The sequence below is a fragment of the Ovis canadensis genome, chromosome 3, assembly GCF_042477335.2.
Source record: "Ovis canadensis isolate MfBH-ARS-UI-01 breed Bighorn chromosome 3, ARS-UI_OviCan_v2, whole genome shotgun sequence".
Lineage (NCBI taxonomy): Eukaryota > Metazoa > Chordata > Mammalia > Artiodactyla > Bovidae > Ovis > Ovis canadensis.
The window spans coordinates 25,700,411-25,726,558 of record NC_091247.1 but is presented as its reverse complement, the minus strand read 5'-3'; the positions used below and the strand labels follow the sequence as shown (position 1 = coordinate 25,726,558).

At 43.1% G+C, this 26,148-nt stretch overlaps 1 protein-coding gene across 2 annotated transcripts in view; it reads right to left on the bottom strand.

Annotated features, from left to right (window-relative positions):
• Positions 1–26,148, bottom strand: part of VSNL1 (visinin like 1) — a 126,434-nt gene that overhangs the window by 72,830 nt on the left and 27,456 nt on the right. The window lies entirely within an intron of this gene.

Below are 26,148 nucleotides of genomic sequence, written 5' to 3'. Positions count from 1 at the left end.
ATTCTAATTCTAAAGTTTCTGCTGTTTTTTCTTTTTCAAATGGAAACAGCTCATTTTTACTGGTCACATTAGCTCTCTATTTCTCTTCTCATTTTCAGAGACTTCCTACAACATTGCCTTCAGTGTTGACAACCTCTGGATGGCCTTTTTTTTTTTTTTTTAAAGATTGGTTAGTGAATTTCAGTTGGTATAATTTCATTCTTTTATTATTACTGCTGCTGCTGCTGCTGCTAAGTCGCTTCAGTCGTGTCCGACTCTGTGCAACCCCATAGACGGCAGCCCACCAGGCTCCCCCATCCCTGGGATTCTCCAGGCAAGAACACTGGAGTGGGTTGCCATTTCCTTCTCCAATGCATGAAAGTGAAGAGTGAAAGTGAAGTCGCTCAGTCGTGTCCAACTCTTAGCGACCCCATGGACTGCAGCCTACCAGGCTCCTCCGTCCATGGGATTTTCCAGGCAAGAGTACTGGAGTGGGGTACCATTATTACTGCTAGTAAGTAAAATTAATAGTGCATAAAATAAAATATAAAATATATCAATCATGTGCCAGGTTGTGTGACCAACATCACTCTCAAGTGTAGGTGGGCAGAGCATAGGTTTAGAGTTATCCCTGATTTGGCCATTTATCTTGTGTGCTGCTTGCTGCTGCTGCTAAGTCACTTCAGTTGTGTCTGACTCTGTGCGACCCCATAGACGGCAGCCCACCAAGCTCCCCCATCCCTGGGATTCTCCAGGCAAGAACACTGGAGTGGGTTGCCATTTCCTTCTCCAATGCAGGAAAGTGAAAAGTGAAAGCGAAGTCGCTCAGTTGTGTCTGACTCTTAGCGACCCCATGGATTGCAGCCTACCAGGCTCCTCCTTAGAGAAATATTAATTATCTGCTTTGTCTTCAATTTCCTTCCCCAAAAAGCACACATTAAAAAAAAAAAAACACAAAAAAAACTCTATCAGATTTACTGTGATGGCTAATTAAGAAATAAGTAGGTAAACAAAGACCAAAAATTATTCCAAAATTAGTAAAGGGAAATTAAAGATGATTTAAATTTTTCCCCTTTAATAATGTTGTTTTGTAACAGAAAAGAATGAAAACAAAACAAATTAACCACAGGGTGATTTAAAAATCAAGTTAGACTTGAAAATACGAGGGGTCACCAGAACAAGAAAGGTATCACAAGATCTTTAAAGTCCTGTTAGAGGAGATAAAAGGTTTAGAAGAATTTACCTAAGCAGATCTAGCCCTTTGACGTGCTGGATACAAATTCTCTACCAGGCCTTCAGCAGGCCTACACTTGCAATAGCCCAAGAGGGGTAATCTTACCACATACCTTGTTAGTTTTTTTACCTTCTTCTAAAACAGATTCCACACCTATTGTCAGTCGCCTGCCCTAACACTGCACAATTCTTTCATTGTAATGAAACCAAACCACTCTTGCTGCTTTCAGGAGATTTCCTCTTGGGAAGAATACAACACGGTAAAAAAGTGCCGTTAAGATGGCCATTTGCTTTCAAATGCTTCTGTTTGAGAAAAGGACCTGAGGATCAGCAACAATGACCTCCGGAGTTTCTCTACTTATTTTTGCTCTTAATTTCAAGTTCCAAGTCTCTTATTAGCAACTGTCTCTCAATTATAAGTTTCTGTGGGATTCCACAGCTGGATATGGAAATCAAGTGGGTACTCAGGTGTCAGATTTAATTAATCTGGGTAAGAAAACTGTAATTCATGGTTTTCTTGATAATCAAAAGATATGCTACCCAACTTTTCAGTACTTCTCTTTGCTCTTGTCAGTAGAGAAGTACAAACTGTCATTTCTGAATTAGAATCTCACCTAATAATAGCTACTGAACCCTGACAGTGGCTGGGGGTAGACAGTATGTTGAACACTTCATAAACTTGACCTCTAGCCCCATGACAACTGAACAAGTGATTAGAGCGGCTTTCTTCTATAAGTCATACAACCAGAGCTAGAATTTGAACCTGGAACTGTAAGGAAGATATCAGTGCACAACTACCAAGAGATAGGTGGTTGGAAGATATTTCAGGAGAAGGAACAGGAGCAGAAGCAGGAAGGTTTGAGACACTGAATCAGTGTCCTTTGGCACTGAAAGAAGGGATGAGAGAGCAATCACTTTGCCAGGCTCTTGTTTGGAAAAGCCTGTTAGATTTGCCAAAACCACAATTTCAGAAGTGAGTTTATGTGAATGATGGGAAAATGGATTAAGCGTTATTAAAAACCTCACCTCCCAAGGACCATTAGAAGGTCAACAGTGTGTCAGCTTCTCTCTTGAGCAGGGAAACTTGGATTCTCCAAGGATCACTGTGATGCCTTAAACTGTTCAGTTGACCCAGGAGAGGGTGGCCTCTTACACATAAGAGGAACACCATTAGCACCATGAATCACAGTTTTGGAGACTCAAATGTATAATCTCATGCAACTTGGTTATGGGTCATGGTCAGTATCATCACTCAGGTGAGCCAGGAAATGAGTGAATCATATCGAAAATCAAGTTCTGGCCTGGATCTGTGCAGCCTGCCACTGCCCTTCTTAGGTTTTGCCTGGATTAGTAATCCTCACTGGGTTCTCTAACTGTAACCTGGCTTCTGCATGGCTGCTTGACAGCATTTCTAAAATGCAAACCTCAACATCTGATCTTCTCCCTAAAACCCTCAGCAGCTCTCCACTGCCTACAGGATGTAGCTCCGGCTTGCTGGCATGGCACAGTCCTGCCTATTCATAAACTCATTTTCTGCCAACCTGTCTTTTCATTTCACACGCCAGCAATAATCAACTGTTACAGGTCCCAGGACTTGCATGCTTCCACACATTCACGCTTGCCATGTGCTCTTCCTTTTCCTGGGATATCATCCTTCTTTGTTTGCTCAGCATACTTCTTTAAGTAGTCTCAGTTTCACATACCTCCTCATCTGTGAAATCTTTGTGGACTTTCCAAGGCTTTCCAAAGGATTTTCTTTTGTTCTAGGCATCTCCCTTCCCTTATAAAATCTTCCATGATCATTATTTCTCTACTGGATTGTTAGTTGCTTGAGAGGACTGCTTTATTTATTTATTTTTTTTAATCTTTGTGGCCTGGTACCTCATACTAGATGCTCAACAAATATTTTTTGAGGGAATGAATGAAGGATACATGAGCCACTATAAAGGAGCTGGTCACTGGTCTTCATTAAGTTATGGGATTTGGTATGTTTCTTTCTGGGAAAATCAGCCTCATAATAATTATACATGAGGAAAGTTAGTGCAACCATAAGTATAAACATAGGGTGCAGATGGCAGATGGGAGGAATATTTCATTTAACTGTATAGAAAACAGCCTGCTCTTCTAAGAGATTGTTTCCTTGTCTGTCTTCATCATTACATTCTACATAGCTTGAAGTCAGGGCCTGTGCCTTTGTCTTAGCATCCTCAGTATTAGGTACAAAGGTGGTGCTTAGTTATATGGTTTTCCCAGTAGTCATGTTTGGATGTGAGAGTTGGACCATAAACAAGGCTGAGCATCAGAGAATTGATGCTTTCGAATTGTGGTCCTGGAGAAGAATCTTAAGAGTCCTTTGGACTGCAAGGAGATCCAACTAGTCAATACTAGAGGAAACCAATCCTGAATATTCATTGGAAGGACTGATGCTGAAGCTGAAGCTCCGATACTTTGGCCACGTGATACAAAGAGCTGACTTATTGGAAAAGACCCTGACGCTGGGAAAGATTGAAGGCAAAAGGAGAACGGGGTGGCAGAGGAGGAGATAGTTAGACAGCATCACCAACTCAATGGGCATTAGTTTGAGCAAACTCCAGGAGATAGCGAGGACAGGGAAGCATGGTGAGCTGCAGTTCATGGGGTCTGAAAGAGTTGGACATGACTTAGCCACTGAACAACAACAACCATACTGGAGTTGCAATGATGTGGGCCAAGCAGTCTTCATGATGAGACTGGGATGAAAGGAAGGGCAAAAATGACAGTAAAGCTTAACATGTTCCCTAAAGCTTCCATGACATAATGGGGAGTTATTTATCCTCGCCCTGTTTCTAGTTAAATCTGTGATCTTGGGCAAGATCCTTTCCTCCTCTGTTGCTCAGTTCTCCAACTGAAAAATGAGTGAGTTGGACAAGATAATCTTTAAGGTCCTTTTAACCCCACCGTTCACTGATTGCAACATAAGTTTTTGAAGTACGAAAATACGAGTCACAGACTTCCATGTGGCTTGTCTCTAAGGAGTCAGGGCATGTTGGCTCTGTGGATTCTTTCCCTGAAAGGCAGTCGGTATTTGAGAGTCTGTTACTTAAGAAGAGAGGGAACAGAAACAGGAGTGTATTATTTTTAGGCTAGGGCTCCAGGCTATAAGATAAAGGGCAGCCCAGCCCCAAATCAAATCACTCCTCATGGTTTGAGTTATCATAGAGAGTTTTGGCGCTAGGCACAAAATGGGACTGGTAGAAGGGTTCTGATGGGCAAGAGGAGACCACCAGGAACAGACCTGTGGGCGAGGCACCAAAGTGCAAATGATAATCAGAAAAGACCACATTTTTATACACTACAGCTTGCAAAAGGCTTTTGTGTAACAATATTTACCCATATAATAATTCTGTTGGCCACCTCATGCGAAGAGTTGACTCACTGGAAAAGACTCTGATGCTGGGAAGGATTTGGGGGCAGGAGGAGAAGGGGACGACAGAGGATGAGATGGCTGGATGGCATCACGGACTCGATGAACGTGAGTCTGAGTGAACTCCGGGAGATGGTGATGGACAGGGAGGCCTGGCGTGCTGCGATTCATGGGGTCACAAAGAGTCGGACACGACTGAGCGACTGAACTGAACTGAACTCGCTTCAGTCGTGTCCGACTCTGTGCGACCCCAGAGACGGTAGCCCACCAGGCTTCCGGTCCCTAGGATTCTCCAGGCAAGAACACTGGAGTGGGTTGCCATTTCCTTCTCCAATGCATGAAAGTGAAAAGTGAAAGTGAAGTCGCTCAGTTGTGTCTGACTCCTAGTGACCCCATCAACTGCAGCCTACCAGGCTTCTCCATCCATGGGATTTTCCAGGCAAGAGTACTGGAGTGGGTTGCCATTGCCTTCTCCAACAATTCTGTTAGGAAGAGATAATTATCATCCCTTTTATTAGTGAGGAGTTTGAAGCTCCTCAGAAAGATGAAGTAATTTACCTTAGCTCCACAGCTAGTAGAAAGCTTGAGAAGTGAAAGTCGCTCTGTCCTGTCTGACTCTTTGCGACCCCATGGACTATATAGTCCATGGAATTCTCCAGGCCAAAACACTGCCTTTCCCTTCTCCAGGAGATCTTCCCAACCCAGGGATCAAACCCAGGTGTCTTGCATTGCAGGTAGATTCTTTACCAGCTGAGCCACAAGTACAGAGTAAACGGGTTGTCTCAAACCCCACTGATTTCCAGACTGTCATCTCTTACCTGGATACTGCAATCACCTCTTTATTGGTCTTCCTGTCTTGTGTTTGGCCACTTCTCATCCATTTCCTACCCTGTCTGGATAACAGGTTTCTAGCACAGAAGAGGCAACACATGTAAGAATGCTCTAAGGAGAGAACTAGGAAACTTCCTAGAAGGAGGAAGAGACCACCCCTCCAGAAGGCCCGAGAAGCTCCCATGACCATCTTTCCTCCACAGACCCTTTTGGTCTTGCAGAGGATTCAAATTAAATATATTTTTGTATGGTGTGTGTGTGTATTGCCATGAACCTGTCCCCTGTGTGTGCATTGAGACACTCAGAATAGCACGCCTGGCTTCTCCCAGGAACCTGGCCATCAGCCTGGCTGAGTCTTGGTGAGGCTCATGTAAAGACTGGGGAGCTGCGATGGGGATGGTGCCCCCTCACATGCAGGTGGACAGCCGGATGGGCACCACTGATAGGGAAATAGTCCTGGAAATGGAGTACAGTTGGAGGACGAAAGATCTTTAGGGGCACAGGTGGGAGGGCTAAGGAACATACAACAGTGCCTGCTATGGAAGGAGTCTTGAATGGAGTTACGGTGGTTCTAGCGTCAGGTTACCTGGGCCAGATCTGAATGAGTGAAAAGTGAATGAGTGGCACGAGATAATCTTTAAGGTCCTTCCGACCCCACCGATCCCTGATTTGCAACCAAAGTGCGGTAAGTACGAAAACACAAGTTAAAGACTTCTAATTGGCTTGCCTCCAAAGGTTACATCCGGCTTTCTTTCTGGGCCATGGGATCCTTACCTGAACATGGAAATAAGTGGAGGAGCCTGGCTTTGCTCACGCTTTAACTTCTGCCTGGATTCCCCTTTCTTGTTCTTACCACCTGCCCAAATCTTGCTCCTTCTGCAAGGCTGTTTCCATGCTGTCTTCTCTGTGGCACGTCTCTACAAATTCTCTCCTCCTTGTCCCTAAAGGCATGGATTTGCACCAGTAATGACTAATGGTCTGGTTAACTGAGGCAGATAGAAACTCTCTGGGCAACTCAGTTCAGTGGACATTATGGGCATCATCTGTGAAAAAGGCCCTGTACTGGGCACAGTGGAATGTAAAAAAGATGACATGGTTCCAGCCCTGAAGGGCTCAGAACTGGATGAAATAGACATCTCTTGGAATGTGGGGCTTGGTGAGATGAATGGTCACAGCTGAAAGCCAGGGAGCACAAGGGACAGAGAGACAAATTCCCATCAAGCAATTTTACCCGTGACTGGTCCCCAGGTGAAAATTCTTAGGCAATGTGTCCTTAAGTTGCCTACGTACAAGAATCATCCTTGGTTATTTTGTTACAAATACAGCTTCAAGAGACCCTCACTTAGAAGGAAGCTTGTACTTTGAACAAGCAACCCAGGTAAATATGATTCTCAGTCAATTTGGGAATCACTGATGAAAAATATGAACGAAAATCAAGGTAGAAAATGCCCACAGCAGCACAGACATAACCCCGCTGTCTCTAATCCCCCACGCCTTCCATCTGGCATCCTTGATGTGGTTTCAAGATCGAGGGACTAGCATTAAGGTTTTAAAAATCACACAACCAGGGAAGATCAAAGCTTGTAAAGACTTGCCTCTGGGTTATTCTGTTTTAAGCTCCCTGGTTGTAGGTTGGTGCATTTAAAGTTCCTCCAGGATCACATGGACAATTGATGGCATGGCCAGGATGAAAATCCCGATTCTCCCAACCTAACTGGGTGCCCCTACCCTCTCAGCCCCACAGCACACTGTCCTCATGCTGAACACGCACAGTCCGTCAGCCAGGAGGCATGTTTTTCTCCGTGCCAGGATGTTGAAACAATCCCCATCACCACCCCTCTTGGATCCCATAAACAAATGACATTAGGTTGCTAGTTTCCAGAGACTGTTAAAACAACCCTGAAGACTAAGCCTCAAAGCTTCCCAGTACACTGTGTGGGGTTTTCTTTTCTAACAAAGGCAAATGTGTCCTTCTGGCTCTTTCTGTTCTTCTCGTCTTCATCTCCTGAAAGCCAAGTACTTACAAGTCCCCAGCAGCATTTCTCAGGGGGTAAGGAGAGTGCTGATCATAGGCTGGCATTTCACGCCACCTCTGGGGACCAGAGCAGCTTCAGAAAGGGAGAGACAGGCTTTCTCGGGGCATTCTCTGCTGACCCTACCTCTAACTGGGAACCTCCTGGGATGACAGCAGAAGTCCTAGCCCACAAGCATGAAACAGGCAGGGGGCAGAGATTACATCCTTGAGGACTCAAGATAAGGCAAGAGTACTTATTTGATTTGTCATAAATGAGGAAAAACATTTTGATGGCAGTGGCAGTGGCACTGTTAGGGCAAGTGACAAGAGTTCTATTTCAGAAAGAATAATAAATGTGCACACGAAGGGGAAAGCACAAGAGGGCCCCAGGGATCCACCGTCTGATTCAATCCCTTCGCTTTCTAGAGGCAGCCCTGGAGGTCAGGGGACTTCAACCCGGGGACTACAGCAAGTTAGTAACAGGCTCTAGCGGTGCCCTGGCTACCGAGACTTGGCAATAAGATTTGAGGCTGCTGCAGTGTCCAGGCCTGTGATTTTCGGGTGCTGAGATGGGCCAAGGGTTCTAGGCCCTGCAGGATTGGGAAGAGCCATCCCATGACTGAGGTGTGGAGAGTGGCCTCTTCCCCAGGCCTGTGTCTGCTGCCCCCAGTCAAGTTACCACCCGAGTTGTCCTTCTACAACTGAGGGTCTGAGAGCTGCAGGGGCCCTGGAGAACCAGTTGGATGGGACAGCCCACCCTGACCCCAGGACAGGAGCTGCCAGTGGACATTAGCCCTTGGAGCTGACTAGGTAGTTCTAATCTGAACCCATCTGGTAACTAGGTGGCCAGGTGCTCAGGGACTCTGATCTGCGAGGAATCAAGTGGCCTTATAAGCCCTTAAGGGTCAGATTCAACTGTCATCTTCCTCCTTGTGTTCTCCACACAGAGAACAGTTCCTGAACACCTGGAAATGCCACGTAGACAGAAGCCACACTCCATGACCAGGTGCTGGGCTACGACCTTGGGAAAGTTTCTACTCAGACCCAGTTTCCCCTTCAACCTCATTTTGTGGGTTCCCTACTCTTTCTATCATGCCGCGTGCCTCTTTTATTTTGCACTTGGACTTAGTTTAGTGGTGGGGGTCGGGGAACGCGTGCTGGAGTCAGACTCGGCATCAAATGAAGTTCCTGCTGCACACAAGGTGTGTGACTTTTGACAAGTTACTTGCCTGCTGGAGCCTCAGTTTCCCCATTTGTCAAATGGAAATGATGACATTGGTTCACTGAGCTGTTATGAGAATTAATGAGATAACACGCTGAATTCCTTCCACCAGTGCCTTCCATACACCAGGCGTTCAACAAACAGTAGCTTTTTTTACCCTCAGCATAGGATCCAGGAAACTGGGCTATTCCAGAAGAGGCAGAGGCCAACACTTCAGGATTCAGATCTAGACACCAAGGTGTCATTTTAACCTTGACACCAGGCCTGGTGTACATAAACAGAAGTACGTGCATGCGTCTGTCCTAAGTTTCTTCAGTCATGTCTGACTCTTTGCGATCCTATGGACTGTAGCCCACAAGGCTCCTCTGTCCATGGGATTTCCCAGGTAAATATGCTGGAGTGGGTTGCCACCTCCTTCGCTAGAGGGTCTTCCAGACCCAGGGATTGAACCCACATCTTTTTAAGTCTCCTAAATTGGCAGGTGGGTTCTTGACCACAAGTGCCACCAAACAGAAGTACAAACATAGCAACACATGGAGAATTTTACTGTGGTCCTATTTCCTCTGCTTCTTTCCTGTTAGTAAAAGTGTTTCATACCCAACCTGACAGAGGAAAGTCATCTAAGGATTCCACAGTCCTGACGAAGCCTCAACTGTTGAGTGAAGCTTCCATCCAATTCCTTGCTCACTCACTGAACAGAATGTGAACTGATTAATAGCTGGTAACCTTTCACCTGGGAGTCGTTCAAGCCACTGCCCACTTTTCTGAGTCTTATTTTTCACTTCCCCCTGGGTCTTGCCTCTGACCATGCTATGTGTTTCTGAGCAGCGATTTCTGTGAAAGGAAATGGGCCGCCTCTGGCAGTGTCAGAGCCTCGCTTAGTCCTGTGAGGTCACAGAGGAAATGCTTTCATTAATAATCACCCCCTTCTGTCCAACAGATTGTGTTCCAGGTTGTGCTGCCAAGTCCCAGTAGGGAAGAACCATGGCCCTTATCTTCGAACGGCAGGGAGCTGTGAGAGAGAAGTACAGACCCGGGGCACTGATGTCATCCTCACATCCTTAGGCACAGGGCTAGGAGAAGCTTGGAGCGTCAGTGGTGCGAGCCCCTCCTAGCCTGCAGAGTAAGGAGATACCCCAAGGGGCGAGGGAGGCATCCAAGTGTCTACCAGTCGTGGCAGAGACCTGCAAGTCTTTTGACTCTTCAGTTGGTGGCCTTTCCCCTCTGAGAACAATTTGCTATTACCATGTTCCTGAACTGTTATCTCTACAGTATTTCTAAAATTACTTTAACTCATGTTGGTGGGCCTTAAATACAGAGAACTTGGAAATTCTCAGATAAACATGACTTGATAGAAGTAAAATGCTCTATTTAAAGGATGCGTGCATGCATGCCAACTCGATTCGGTCATGTCCAACTCTTCGTGACCCCATGGACTATATAGCCCACCAGGCTCCTCTGTCCATGGGATCTTCCAGGTAGGAATACTGGAGTGGGTTGCCATGCCCTTCTCTAGGGGATCTTTCTGACCCAGGGATCAAATCCACGTCTGTTATTTTTCCTACATTGGCAGGCATCTTCTTTGTCACTAGTGCCACCTGGAAGCTCATTTGAAGGATATGCTCAGTCGTGGTTGACTATTGGTGACCCTATAGAATATAGCCCTCCCGGAGAAGGCGATGGCACCCCACTCCAGTACTCTTGCCTGGAAAATCACATGGACAGAGGAGCCTGGTAAGCTGCAGTCCATGGGGTCATGAAGAGTCAGACACGACTGAGTGACTTCACTTTCACTTTTCACTTTCCTGCATTGGAGAAGGAAATGGCAACCCACTCCAGTGTTCTTGCCTGGAGAATCCCAGGGAGCCTGGTGGGCTGCCCTCTATGGGGTCACACAGAGTCGGACACGACTGAAGCGACTTAGCAGCAGCAGCAGCAGCAGCAGCAGCAGCAGACTATAGCCCTCCAGGCTCCTCTGTCCATGGAATTTTCCAGGCAAGAATACTGGAGTGGCTTGCCATTTCCTATTCTACGTTTGAAGGATATGTGATACTAAAATTTAATTTGTTCATTTATTTAACAAAGTTTTATTCAATATTAACATATATTAGAAAGGTAAACATCTTCAAGCTGGTTTCAGAAAAGGCAGAAGAACCAGAGATCAAATTGCCAGCATCTGCTGGGTCATCGAAAAAGCAAGAGAGTTCCAGAAAAACATCTATTTCTGCTTTATTGACTATGCCAAAGCCTTTGACTGTGTGGATCACAAGAAACTGGAAAATTCTGAAGAAGATGGAAATACCAGACCACCTGACCTGCCTCTTGAGAAACCTGTATGCAGGTAAAGAAACAACAGTTAGAACTGGACATAGAACAACAGACTGGTTCCAAATAGGAAAAGGAGTTCGTCAAGGCTGTATATTGTTACCCTGCTTATTTAACTTCTATGCAGAGTACGTCATGAGAAACGCTGGGATGGAAGGAGCACAAGGTGGAATCAAGATTGCTGGGAGAAATATCAATCACCTCAGATATGCAGAAGACACCACCCTTACGGCAGAAAGCGAAGAAGAACTAAAGAGCCTCTTGATGAAAGTGAAAGAGGAGAGTGAAAAAGTTGGCTTAAAGCTCAACATTCAGAAAACTAAGATCATGGCATCCGGCCCCATCACTTCATGGCAAATAGATGGGAAAACAGTGGAAACAGTGGCTGACTTTATTTTTGGGGGCTCTAAAATCACTGCAGATGGTGATTGCAGCCATGAAACTAAAAGACGCTTACTCCTTGGAAGAAAAGTTATGACCAACCTAGATAGCATATTCAAAAGCAGAGAAATTACCTCGTCAAAAAAGTCCATCTAGTCAAGGCTATGGTTTTTCCACTGGTCATGTATGGATGTGAGAGTTGAACTAAAAAGAAAGCTGACTGCTGAAGAATTTATGCTTTTGAACTGTGGTATTGGAGAAGACTCTTGAGAGTCCCTTGGACTGCAAGGAGATCAAACCAGTCCATCCTAAAGGAGATTGGTCCTGGGTGTTCATTGGAAGGACTGATGTTGAAGCTGAACCTCCAATACTTTGGCCACCTGGTGCAAAGAGTTGACTCATTTGAAAAGACCCTGGTGCTGGGAAAGATTAAGGGCAGGAGGAGAAGGGGATGACAGAGGATGAGATGGCTGGATGGCATCACTGACTCAATGGACATGGGTTTGGGTAGACTCCCTAGTTGGTGATGAACAGGGAGGCCTGGCGTGCTGCGGTTCATGGGGTCACAAAGAGTTGAACACGACTGAGCGACTGAACTAGAACTGGAATTGATTCTCAAATCTTGTTCTATGGTGAGCCTTTCCTGAACACTAGAGAACACACCCTCTACCTGCTGGACATTTCTACCTTCGTCCTACAACCATATCAAACTCCACATATCTTCCTGTGCTCCTCACTGGGTAAATGGCCTCACCGCCTGCCCAGGGTCTCTTACGTAGCCTGGGGATTACCCAGGACTCTGTCCTCTTCTTCGTAATGCTATATCTAGTCCATCATCCAGTTACACAGTGTGTAGACGCTGCTTCCTAACTGTCTCTTAAGTTCTATCTGCTTCTCTCTGTTGCTTCTCCTTTAATTCAGGACAGGATCATCTCTCACTTTGATTATTACAACAGCCTCTACTGAAATCCATCTGTGTTGCTCTCCTGAAATCCATCTTCCACACTACAGCCAAAGTGACCTTTTCTCTAAAACATGAAATCCAATCACATCACTGCCCTGCCTCACCTCACAGTGGCCTCCCATTGTCCTACTCTGAATCAATCCTCACCTGGACCTACTCTGGCCCCGACCCAAACATCTTTCTATCCACCTCCCACCCTGGGCTCCAACTTCCTTTACCATCTTGAATGTCTCTGGCTGTTCACTAGCTGTTTCTTTTGCTTTGAGGGCAGTCCAATCAGGTCCACTTTGGTCTGCCAGTTAATCCAATGTCTACTCCAGACACAGATGGGGATCTTCATCAGTGACTTTGTTGTCTGGTTTCCTCTTTCTCACCTTGACTCTTGTGCACACTGCTGTTTCCACCCCACCTGCCATGACGTGGTCACCATAAGGCATGTCTGCTGTCTCATCAGACCTGGGCTTCCTCAAGGGGAAAGTAGACGGTCATGTTCCCCTTGGCATCCAGTTCAGAGCCTAGCTCTGGACAGGTGCCCAGAAAATGTTGTTGGATCAATTAATTAGGACGTGATCTCTGTCAACAAAGAGCTAGAGCTTATCAGCTGAATGATAAGCAAGAAACAGATCAAAGATGACTGTGCTTAATGATGTTAGAGAGAGATCAGCAAAGTTTTGGGAGAAAGAGACGGACAGAGTGCAAGAGGGTGGGGGGTGGGGAACTTCTAGGAATTAGTAACAAAACTACTTTAGGAGATGAAAAATGAAAAAACTGAATGAAGGATTTTTCACAAAGTGGTCCTGCAAAATTATTGCAAGGAAATAATCACAATTCTGCAGAGACATATACAAAAGAATGTTTACCCCATCATTGTTTAAAATAATTTTAGAAAAACCTTATGAAACTGGAGCCGATTATACAGAGTGAACTAAGCCAGAAAGAAAACCACCGATACAGTATACTAATGCATATATATGGAATTTAGAAAGATGGTAACGATAACCCTGTATGCGAGACAGCAAAAGAGACACAGATGTATCAAACAGTCTTTTGGACTCTGTGGGAGAGGGAGAGGGTGGGATGATTTTGGAGAATGGCATTGCAACATGTATAATATCATATAAGAAACGAATCGCCAGTCTAGGTTTGATGCAGGATACAGGATGCTTGGGGCTGGTGCACGGGGATGACCCAGAGGGATGGTGTGGGGAGGGAGGTGGGAGGGGGGTTCAGGATTGGGAACACGTGTACACCCATGGTGGATTCATGTTGATGTATGACAAAACCAACACAATATTGTAAAGTAAAAATAATAACAATAATAAAATAAAAAAAATAACCTAACTATCCATCAAAACCAAAAAATCAACTTGTTAAATAGATTTTTGTAGAACTATACAATGGAAATGACAAAGCCATTACAAGTGGTAACGTAGATCTACTCTGATTGGGATGAACTAGTATTGCGTCAGTGTTATTTATTTAAATTAAACCACAGAAATATACAAAACAACTGTGTATATGCAAGAATAAAAACTCACTGAGAGATGTATTAAATAAAATAGAATGGAGGAGAAGAATGGAAGTGAGTGCAGAAGATAAAAATATGTAATAAAACACCAGAGGGACTTTATAATATAGACAACGATGACTCCATGCCATGAACAGAGGAATATGAGTATCATAAGTGTGCTCTTGAGATCCAAAAAAAGAGAAAAAAGAAGACATTGCAATAAACTGTTAAGTAGAAAACGCAAGTCATAAAACAGTGCATGTCGCATTGTCTTGCTTTTACTCTGCATGTGCTCAAGCTCGAGTTATTGAGCACTGAAAGTTGGGGCAGTACATAATTTATGATGAGGTCTTAACAGTGGTTATTATTACTGCTGGCAGGATGATGGTAATATTTCACTGCTCAGAATCATTCTGGAATTTTTATAATGTGTACATATAACATTTATAATCAGAGAGAAAGTGCATAAATAATTTCAACTAACAAATGAAATGTCTTTCGTTAACAAAACAATCAGTCTCAGGAACTGTGGAAAGAGAACTTTTATGGTGTTTTCAGTTAAAGCCACTTTTTTTTTTCAAACAATTAATTCACAGCAATATTTCAGGGTTCAGTCTGAACTGGATGGATGCTAAGGAGAACATGATAATCAGTTTCCCCTTGAGGAAGCCCAGGTGTGGTAAGACAACAAACCTTTAGCTCTGAAGCCAGGGTTAGCTCTGGGTGAAGGGATGAGCATGGAAGAGAAGCTCAGAAGAACCCCGACTCTGTCGCCTCCTCACCTGCATTCACCCTGGAGAGGCAGTGATGGGGAGACACAGGTGGGAGGGGAACCCTGTGTGTCAGAGTCTCTGAGGTGAAGGGGAATAGAATTTGTCACCTCAAAACATGCCTCTTTGGCATAAGGATTATTTTAGGCTGATTACTTTGAATAAACACCAGACATGGGAGAATCTCTGAAAACCGAGTGGAAGTTACTCTTCTGAAGCAGACATTTACACTTATGAGGGATATCTCCATTTGTAAGGTGTCTCCCTCTCTAAGCAGAAGAGGACAATGACTGAATCTCCAGGAACTCTTATCAGTGGAGAAGGCAACTGACTTAAATCTGCATCACCATACCCTGTTCACTGAGCTTTGCCCCTGCCATAGCATCCCGCATCTGGCTTTCCTTCCCACCAGTATCTTCTTTATCCTTAGCTGGAGATGGTATTTAAGGGGATGGTTTGGACCATTTCAGAGAGTTCCTCAGTTTTTTGTATATTTTGCTTGTATAAGGAGTTATACATGTTATTAAACTTCTGTTTTTCTCCAGTTAATCTATTTTAACCAAGGACCCATAGGGCAGAAAGAGAATTATTTTTCCTCCCTTACAAAGGTTTTGGAAATAGTGGTATCTCTGGATGTGTCTGGGATGAAGCTTCCCTGCCATCTTCCTAAGAAATAAGGAAATGGTGATTTGCCTGAAGGTGAAGACAGGGGTAAAGAACCCCCCTGCAAATTCACGAGACGTGGATTCAATCCCTGGGTCAGAAGATCCCCAAGAGAAGGAAACAGCAACCCACTCTAGTACTTTTGTCTGGAGAACTCCATGGACAGAGGAGACAGCTTGGCGGGCTACAGTTTATGGAGTCACAAGAGTCAGACATGACTGAGCAACTAAACAACCACAAAAGGCCACCACCCAGCGTTCTCAATCTGGAACTTTTGGTCATGAAACCCACTGACATCCTCAGGAGAAGTTTCCCAGGGCCTCCCCAAAGATCTGTATGGGTTTTCTGTGCTTTGTAGGTTAATGGGACCATGCCTTTTCTTAAAACACAAGAGCTGGGTTTTCAGTCCCAACTCTGCCCATGTTTTCCTGTAAGTTGGCTTCCTCTTTGAACTTCCATTTTCTCAACTCCAAAAGTTCTATGAAAGAATTCACCTAATTCACTGGCACAAACCACAGAGGCAGTTTGCAAAATGGGCAAGTTTTTCTAGCTCTCAATGTAGGCATTTTCCAGGACACCTCAGGAGAGAAAATAAGACCCAGACATGTGGAAAGGAGTGGGCTTTATTAGGCAGGAAGGAAGAGAGGGAGTGACTTGCAAGTCCCAGCAAGAAGGCGCAAAGACACCCGGGGATGAGCAGCCATTAGAAGCTTCACAAAGCAGCTAAAGAAGAGGAGGCAACCACATTGCCCGCCTTGGGGTTTTGGAAGGGGAATGGAAAGAGCATATTTACCCAAAATTGCCAGCAGAGAGCTGACCATCCCATCAAGGTTCCTATCTTTGATGTATTTCCAGCTCTGAATTATGCTCACCCCGTCCTTGCTGGGTCTTTGTGAAGCACCCAGTAAGGCTGGAACAAAGCACTTTTTTGTGGTGCAGGAAAAATATCTTGGCTAAAAGGGACAATGCCAAGGCTGAGAGGGCTAAAATTAGACCTTCTGGTGCTGTTTGACTTGGCAGTTGCGTGCACAGGCTGCTAACATGGCCCTTTCTCCCCGCCTCCCTCCCAGCCCTGGGCCTTCTGAGAGCACAGGTAACATGTGGTGAAGGAGTGGAAATGCTGCTTCCCCTGGCACCCTGTGGGGATGACAAATGCTTCTGGACCTATGTCACTGCCGCTTGAACCTGCAGGTGGAGTAATGCTGCTGCTGCTAAGTCGCTTCAGTCGTGTCCGACTCTGTGACCCCATAGACGGCAGCCCACCAGGCTCCCCCCGTCCCTGGGATTCTCCAGGCAAGAACACTGGAGTAGTTTGCCATTTCCTTCTCCAATCCATGAGAGTGAAAAGTGAAGTAGCCTCAGTTGTGTCCGACTCTTAGCCACCCCATGGACTGCAGCCTACCAGGCTCCTCCGTCCATGGGATTTTCCAGGCAAGAGTACTGAAGTGGGTTGCTATTGCCTTCTCCAAGGTGGAGTAATACTTAGTTTGAAAAGACTAGGTTTCCACATCAGCAAATTTATAGATTAACATCAAACTGTATATCTGCTTCCTGCTAATCTAATGGCTTTCCATGTTGAAACCAAAAGGAAATCTCAAGATAATCATATATTTGAACCTTATATTTACCTAAGAATTTGCAGCTTCACTTATGTAACAGTCGCCAAACCCAAAGAACCAGTTCTAAGTATCTAACATCATGCCGTGCGGTAGTGTTACCTACGAGAAACATCCCAGACCTTGGAGTTAGACACATGAGGTAAGATCTCCACCTCCAGCACTTCTATTAGTTGGTGCCTTAGGAAAGTTATTTAATCTTTCTTATCCCATTCATCCAACTTTAAATATACATTAATAAATATCTCAAAATGCTAAATGGCTCAGTGGTAAAGAATCTGCCTTGCTGATGCAGGAGACATGGGTTCGATCCCTGGGTCAAAGATCCCCTGGAGAAGGAATTGGCCAGCCACTCCAGTATTCTTGCCTGGAAAATTCCATGGACAGAGGAGCCTGGCCGGCTACAGTCCATGGGGTTGCAAACACTCGGACATGACTTAGCAACTAAACAATAACAACAAAAACTAAATGAAATAATAAATCTATTTCACTGATATTTTAGCAGTAACAATCCTGGCTTATATTAGCAAGTACTTACCATGTGTTCATTCATGGATTATGCACTTCATCTTTACAATAATTTAAAGTAGATGCCATGTATATCTTCATTTTAGAGTCAAGAAAATAAGGCTCAGAGAATTTAACAAACTTGTCCAAGGTCACACTACAAGAAAACAGTGGGATTTGAACCCTAGAAGGCTCTTACCCTCTGTTAGCTATTCTGCTTATTAAAGGAGACGAGAAACAAGAAAGTGCTTGCCAGGGTAAAAGCTGTTATTTTAATGTAAGGGTTCATTATTCTCCTTTCTTGCCTGGGTGCTGCCCTGATCGATGCACTTCTTTACCTAAATGAGTCAACTTAAAGGTACTGGTAGTCCTAGTCAGTTACCTCCCAGTTGCTGGGCTTTGTCCCTCATGCGGTTGGGGGAGGGGTTGGTTGCTAAATACAAGGGCAGCAATTGAAGGAACTGGGAATGTTTAGGCTGGAGAAGCAAAGGCTCTAGAGAGGAAATTTGAGCTCTCCTCATATAAGTGAAGGATTTACTGGTACAAAAATAGACTTATAAATCAGCGTAACAGAGCGGGGAGTCTAGAAATAGATCTGGCTATACATAATTACTTAATGTATGATCAAGGAAGCTTTTCAGAGCAAGGGGAAAAGAAAATATAATTTTGTAAGGGATGCTAAAATCATCACTTGATAGCCATTTGGTGCAAAAAGGAAGTCAGAACCACACTATGTACATCTTTTAACACATCATTACCATTTAAAATAAACACTTTAATATAAAATTAAGTGAAAGACAACTATTAGAAACTGAAAAATATGACAGACAAAATGCTAATAGCTATTATATATATATATATATATATATATATATATATATATATATATATATGGCTCTGGGCTTTCCTCATAGCTCAGTTGGTAAAGAATCCACCTGCAACACAGGAGACCCTGGTTCGATTCCTGGGTTGGGAAGATCCGCTGGAGAAGGGATAGACTACCCACTCTGGTATTCTTGGGCTTCCCCAGCGGCTCAGCCAGTAAAGAATCCACCTGCAGTGTGGGAGAGCTGGGTTCGATCCCTGAGTTGGGAAGATCCCCTGGAGAAAGGAACGGCTTCCCACTCTAGTATTCTGGCCTAGAGAATTCCACAGACTGTATAGTCCATGGGGGTCTCAAAGAGTTGGTCACGACTGAGCGACTTTCACTTTCACTTTCATATGGCGCTCATGGCAAAGAACCCACCTGTCAATGAAGGAGACATAAGATGTGGGCTCAGTCCCTGGGTCAGGAAGATACCCTGGAGGAGGGCATGGAAAGACACCCTAGAGGAGGACAGACACCCCAGTATCCTTGCCTGGAGAATCCTATGGACAGAGGAGATTTTCCGGCTACAGTCCAGGGGGTCACAGAGTCAGACACAACTGAAGCAACTTATCATGCATGCACCAATTCCATTTAGACATACAAACCCTAGAGAAACTCACACAAATACACAAGGGGATGTGTGAAAAAGATGTACACTACAAATCTGTACTATCAAAGTAAAAAAAAAAATGTGACAATAACTTAAATGTTCATCAGATTTGTTGTTGTTTAGTTTCTAAGTCGTGTTTGACTCTTTTGTGACCTCATGGATTGTAACCCGTAGGCTCCTCTGTCCATGGGGATTCTCCAGGCAAGAATACTGGAGAGGATAATCATTCCTTCTCCAGGGGATCTTCCTGACCCAAGGATTGAACACATGGTCTCCTGCATTGCCAGGAGATTCTTTACCACTGAGCCACCAGGGAAATAGCAAATGACTAATTAATTTGAAGTATAGTCACATGATGAAACACTATAAAGTAGTCAAAAAGAATGAAGATATTATATGAATAAAAATGGTGATCTAAAAATCTTTTCGAGAGGAGTTGGAGAATGGCACATGCATTGTGATGTCATCTACTTAAACATCAAAGAGCCAAACTGATACTATAGAGATACACATAACTGGTCAAAAGAATAAAGGTATTCAAGAAGAAAATGCATAGCAAATAACAGAATGATTTTTCTGAGGAAGGGAGGTGAGTAGGATTGAGAAGGAAAATGATGATAATTTCAAGACATGAGATGGCAATAGTATTTCTGAATTCTAGGTAGTAGGTCAATGGATATTTGTTATACTATTTGCTAAAATTTTCTGGATGTTTAAAATTTTTCACAACAAAAAAGTAATTTCTTTATTCTGTAATTCAGATTTCTCTGAAATCCCAACTGACTTTTTCTTAGGTATACTTCATTGCAGAAAATTAACTAATCAAATGGCTTGGGTGCCATTATAATTTTGAATAATGATGTTTTCTTTTAGCTCTTATGCAGGGTAATCACATTCATTTCAAAGAAAATATGTGGCAGAATAATGCGGAGAAAATTGTGCCAGACTTTAAGAATTTTAGTGAATACTTTAAATCATGTCCATTTTAAGTCCAGGAAAAAAAGAGATTTCTCTTATTCTCCATTGGTAATTCTCAAGTAGTTTCATTTTTGTGGTATGCAAATTGGTAGCACAAAGCAAAATGGAAATCAAGTTAATTTCCATAGTTTCATGACTGTTTTGTTGTTGCTACAATTGCATCTACAGTTAACACTTTCTAGGTAGTTTTTGTGCATTACAATTACTTGTTTCCTAGCCTGACTTGACTAGACTCTTGGAATGCTTTGAAGATGGACACCTAATTTTGTTCATCAAATACCCTTATCACATGGGCATTCAGTGAGTGCTGTTAAAGTGATTTTATAAAATCTCAATTTTCATCTGTGCATGTGTGCTAAGTTGTTTCAGCTGTGTCCGACTCTTTGCAACTCTATGGACTATAGCCCTCAGGCTCCTCTGTCCATGGGGTTCTTCAGGCAAGAATACTGGAATGGGTTACCATGCTGTCCTCCAGGAGATCTTCCTGACTGAGGGATTGAACCCACATGTCTTACGTCTCCTTCTCTGGCAGAAGGGTTCTTTACTGCTGCTAGCGCCACCTGGGAAGCCCAACTTTCATCTGTGAATGGAGATATTAGATACAACAATTTAATGAAACACTGGCAAGACATTCTGAGAGATTCTGACCTTTTGAGGTGCTGAATCAATAAAGTTGGAATGATAGCAACTCTTTGAGTCCATCTGGTTTCCTGCCATTGTACTAAACACATTAAATGAGTATGTAATTTCTTGTAGTTGCTGTTGTTGTTTTCCCAGAACTGTAAGCATGAGTATTGGGATAATTTTGTAAAGGTCACTCTGAATAGTCTCATGGAATGGTGTAATAAAGTCCACTTAATGATAAATATGTATTTCATTGCCAAAATGGAACATAATCCTTGGCCAACTATCTAGGCACAGTTTCTTTCAGCTTATAGACTCTAGAAGCATATTTTGGGTCAGAGGACTCAAGGAAGGTAGAAAGGAGCTTGCCAGGCCACACAGAAAAACTTCCTTGTTTTCCTTTTTTGAAACCTATCTTTTCTAATTAACTTTTTTTTTTCTTTTACTGTTTTATTTCACTGTATTTGATACATTTCCTAAACCTAACTGAAATCACTTCTGAAGTATGGAAGAAAACTAGATAAAAGAAAACAGAGAAGAGCATGACTCTTGAAAAACACGTGCTATCATGAGAAGAATTTGTTTTAAAAAGGAATACTTAGAAGAGGGTAAATTTTCTTTACATCACAACTATGTAAAGAAGTAAGCATATAGAAAAAAGATCAGAAAGAAAATGTCAAATAATCACAATAATTAACTTTGAATATTAAGATGATGATTTAAATTTCTTTCCATTTTAGAATTTTTCAGACTCTTATCATTGTCAAATATTATCTTTATAATGAAACCGAACATTGCTCTTAAAGGACTTACACCTTTAGATAGCACACAGGCAATCCTCAAATGTTTAGCAATTATATATTTGCTTAATGTCTTTAGAGTTGTCTTGACTGACCTAAATTTAAACAAGTTGACTGATTAACAAGTGTTCTCTCCAGAATTAAACATATAATACTGACTGATCCCAGGGACAGCTAAACAATCCAGGTTAGAAGGGGTCAGCAAAAAGTTCAAGTTCTGGAGTCAAAAAGGCCTGGGTCTGCCGGATGACCAAGCACATTGTTCATTCCCTCAAAGCTCCGCTGTCCTCTTTGGTTAAGTAAGAATTTTATAAACCCTCTGGTTTTGTTCTGAAGATCATATGTCCTGTTATGGATGCATGGGAAGTGCCTGAATTATTTTTGTCATGAAATAGTTCCCATCCTCTGCATCTTTCCCTTGCCGGTTATTCCTCACTAGATACACTGGACATGTTACTATTAATATGTCCCATCTTTTCTTTTAGCTGAGATGGTCTTATCTGATTTCATATTCAGGGAAGTATTGTTAAGGGGTTTTTAGGCAGAGATGACCTAAAAATCCAATCAAAGCTGGCATAGCACAGGTCAATCAATGACGCTGGATGGTGGGAAGGGCTGTGCAAATAGAGATACAAGTCATCAGACTTACACTTTGAAATGAAAGCAGATGGTACTGGATCCTTCGTCAATAGTGATTACAAAGCTAAACTGCAGAGAGAGTAGCTGAGATGCTATGTATAGACAGAAGAACATCTTGGATTCCAGAAGACCGAGAAAAGGAGATAACAGCAAGTCCTCAGAGTTCTGCTGGTTCCTGATGGCTCCTTAGGTCTAGTTCTGACACTCATTCTTAAAATAAGTATTCTTTGTATAAATTCAATGTTCAGAGACAGATCTGCTTTAATGCAATGTATGCCCTGACTGGAGAGAGCTTCTAGGTTCTAAATTTATGCCGCAGCTGAGAGAGTACCTGCTTATGTAATCTCATGGCCCGGTCTAAATGCCACCATGAGGGAGCAAAAATTGATTGTTTCATGTTAACAGCAACATTCTTTTATGTAAAACAAAAACTTTTTTTTAATCATCTGAAAGATACATTTTGGTCTGTGGACTGCTGAGTGAATTGTGCAAGTGGAAAAATCCACTAAACCACTGAATTCACTAAAGGGTCTGTGAACACATGTGAAAACTAAGCCTTGGAAATGGCATAGTGTGTCTTTCATATATCGTTGCATTATTTTCATATATATGTTAATGCTACTGCTATTAATAATACATGAATTTTAAGCATTACTGAATTTTATAGTAGCTATGTATCACTCTGTGTTCTTTCAATTGACTAATAATGAAATCACAATGATTAACTTTGAGACTTGAAAAAGTGCTAGCATTACGAAGAAGTCCTAGGAGTGTAAAGTAGTGCTAGAAAAAATTAGGAATGCTTAACAAACTGTAGACCTGATGAAAACCTCAATAAGTTTGAATTTATCCTCAATAGAAAAGAATATTAATTCTGAAAGGTGGGGTACTGAAGACCCTGATGGCTGGATTAGAGGGTTTGGTGTGAGTTACATTTTTTATTCTGATGAGTAATGGCAACCCACTCCAGCATTCCTGCCTGGGAATCCCATGGATAGAGCAGCCTGGCAGGCTACAGTCCATTGGGTCATAAAGAGTTGAACATAACTTAGCAAAAACAACAAGCAGCCATCTTTGGGGCTTCCCAGGTGACTCAGTGGTAAAGAATCTGCCTGCCAAGCAGAAGGCGTGGGTTCAATCCCTGAGTCTGGAAGATCCCCTGGAGAAGGAAATGGCAACCCACTCCTGTATTCTTGCCTGAAAAATCCCATGGAGAGAGGAGTTTGGCAGGCTACAGTCCATGGGGTTCCAAGTAGTTGGATACGACTTAGTGACTAGACAACAACAAATACCTTTTTAGAACAACATAAAATGAGTGCCATTTTCTCTATTAACTTCTGGGCTGTACAGTTAAGAGTTACAAAAAAGAAGAGATATTCAACATTCATTCTCTATCTGATGAATTATACCATCAACCCAATCTTCCGTGAACACAATATCATCCTCTCTCTCTTCACAAATACAGTCATGCTCCTATGTGATCTACCTCCTAAATATTTCCCAAGTTTGTACAAGTCTCTGAATCTGCACTGCATTATTTCAGCCCAAGCCAATATCACTTCTCGCATGGACAATTATAATTGTCTTCAAACTGGTTTGTTTACATTTAGCCCCTCCCTAATTCATTCTCCAGAAGGATCTTTTGCAAATGCAAGTCTAATCAAGTCACTTCCTTTCAAAAACCTCCCATGGTTTCCATTTTCTTCTTTGTTGTTGTTGTTCCGTTGCCTAGTCATTTCCTGACTCTGCAACCCCATGGACTGCAGCACATGAGGATTCCCTGTTCTTCACTATTCCTCTTAGGACCCAGTTAAAAAAAAAAACAAAAACAAAAAAATACTCTGAACAATCCTCATAAGATTCATCACAATATGAAATCTGGCTGTTTGCCACTCTTCGGAGCTGCTGTTTCCCACCAGGTTCACTTTCGAATCCAGCTCTTTGCACTTGCTATTATCTGTGTTAGGAGCACTCTTTCTATGCCTCCTTCACCTGGCTGACTCCCACTCTTACTTCACTGCTGTTGTTTAGTTGCTAAGTCATGTTGGAATCTTCGCAACCCCATGGACTGTAGCCTGCCAGGCTCCTTTGTCTAGGGGATTCTCCAGGCAAGAATCCTGGACTCGGTTTCTACTTCCTTCTCCAGAGTATCTTCCCCACCCAGGGATGGAACCTGCATCTCCTGAACTGGTAGGTGAGTTCTTTATCACTGAACCACCTGGGAAACCCATACTAGATTGCAGCATAAACCTTACTTTGTCTCTGCCCTGAATTCCTTAGATTAAGTTAATCTCTTTGCTATACATGCCCATAGGAGCATAATCTCTGCTTCCCCCAAATCCACTGCCTGATCACTTCTTAATCATTTTTTTGTTGTATTTTCCTTACTATAAGCTCCATGAAAGACTCTAGGTTGTTGTTGGGTTTTTTTTTTTTCACTTCTAAATTTTCCATTACAGGGCTTGGCACATAATAAGCACTCAATTAAAACCTGCTATTGCCAAATTCAGACTTAAACTAAAGAAAGCAGGGAAAACCACAAGACCATTCAGGTATGACCTAAATCAAATCCCTTATGATTATACAGTGGAAGTGAGAAATAGATTTAAGGGACTACATCTAATAGATAGAGTGCCTGATGAACTATGGAATGAGGTTCATGACATTGTACAGGAGACAGGGATCAAGACCATCCCCATGGAAAAGAAATGCAAAAAAGCGAAATGGCTGTCTGGGGAGGCCTTACAAATAGCTGTGAAAAGAAGAGAAGTAAAAAGCAAAGGAGAAAAGGAAAGATAGAAGCATCTGAATGCAGAGTTCCAAAGAATAGCAAGGAGAGATAAGAAAGCCTTCCTCAGCGATCAGTGCAAAGAAATAGAGGAAAACAACAGAATGGGAAAGACTAGAGATCTCGTCAAGAAAATTAGAGATACCAAGGGAACATTTCATGCAAGATGGGCTCGATAAAGGACAGAAATGGTATGGACCAAACAGAAGCAGAAGATATTATAAAGAGGTGGCATGAATACACGGAAGAATTGTACAAAAAAGATCTTCATGACCCAGATAATCACGATGGTGTGATCACTCACCTAGAGCCAGACATCCTGGAATGGGAAGTCAAGTGGGCCTCAGAAAGCATCACTATGAACAAAATTACTGGAGGTGATGGAATTCCAGTGGAGCTATTTCAAATCCTGAAAGATGATGCTGTGACAGTGCTGCACTCAATATGCCAGCAAATTTGGACAACTCAGCAGTGGCCTCAGGACTAGAAAAGGTCCGTTTTCATTCCAATCCCAAAGAAAGGCACCGCCAAAGTTTGCTCAGACTACCACACAATTGCACTCATCTCACATGCTAGTGAAGTAATGCTCAAAATTCTCCAAGCCAGGCTTCAGCAATATGTGAACCATGAACTTCCAGATGTTCAAGCTGGTTTTAGAAAAGGGAGAGGAACCAGAGATCAAATTGCCAACATCCGCTGGATCATGGAAAAAGCAAGAGAGTTCCAGAAAAACATCTATTTCTGATTATTGACTATGCCAAAGCCTTTGACTGTGTGGATCACAATAGACTGTGGAAAATTCTGAAGGAGATGGGAATACCAGACCACCTGACCTGCCTCTTGAGAAACCTGTATGCAGGTCAGGAAGCAACAGTTAGAACTGGACATGGAACAACAGCCTGGTTCCGAATAGGAAAAGGAGTACGTCAAGGCTGTATACTGTCACCCTGCTTATTTAACTTCTATGCAGAGTACATCATGAGAAATGCTGGGCTGGAAGAAGCACAAGCTGGAATCAAGATTGCTGGGAGAAATATCAATCACCTCAGATATGCAGATGACACCACCCTTATGGCAGAAAGTGAAGAGGAACTAAAAAGCCTCTTGATGAAAGTGAAAGAGGAGAGTGAAAGAGTTGGCTTAAAGCTCCACATTCAGAAAACGAAGATCATGGCATCCGGTCCCATCACTACATGGGAAATAGATGGGGAAACAGTGGAAACAGTGAGTGAGTGAAAGAGTGAGTGAAGTCGCTCAGTCATGTCTGACTCTTTGCGACCCCATGAATTGTAGCCTACCAGGCTCCTCCATCCATGGGATTTTCCAGGCAAGAATACTGGAGTGGGTTGCCATTTCCTTCTCCAGGAGATCTTCCCGACCCAGGTCTCCTGCATTGTCAGACTTTATTTTTGGGGGCTCCAAA